Source organism: Octopus bimaculoides, chromosome 17, assembly GCF_001194135.2.
Source record: "Octopus bimaculoides isolate UCB-OBI-ISO-001 chromosome 17, ASM119413v2, whole genome shotgun sequence".
Classification (NCBI taxonomy): Eukaryota; Metazoa; Mollusca; class Cephalopoda; order Octopoda; family Octopodidae; genus Octopus; species Octopus bimaculoides.
Genome location: NC_068997.1, coordinates 3,827,436 through 3,827,663, shown reverse-complemented (window position 1 = coordinate 3,827,663; position 228 = coordinate 3,827,436). Strand labels below are relative to the sequence as shown.

Below are 228 nucleotides of genomic sequence, written 5' to 3'. Positions count from 1 at the left end.
GCATGTCCCTTGGTGGCTGACGATATGTGCATCTCTGATTACGAGCAGAAATAGTGGTGGAGCACCATAGCCATGTGTTGAGAGCAATTCGTTGGGGTTTGAATAATTCGCCTTTGGAAACATGGGTGTTTCGCTCAACACTCTCAAACAACTCTCATTCAGGGACTTTTTGAGCAAGATGGGCTACTCGGCTTGTATAAAATTCTAACTGGGCCCATCTGCAAGATG

General features: G+C 46.1%; 1 protein-coding gene across 1 annotated transcript in view; it reads right to left on the bottom strand.

The window, feature by feature from the left end:
* The window catches only part of LOC106883115 (uncharacterized), an 8,542-nt gene that overhangs the window by 7,849 nt on the left and 465 nt on the right, over positions 1–228 (bottom strand). The gene's annotated exons all lie outside the window — the stretch shown is intronic.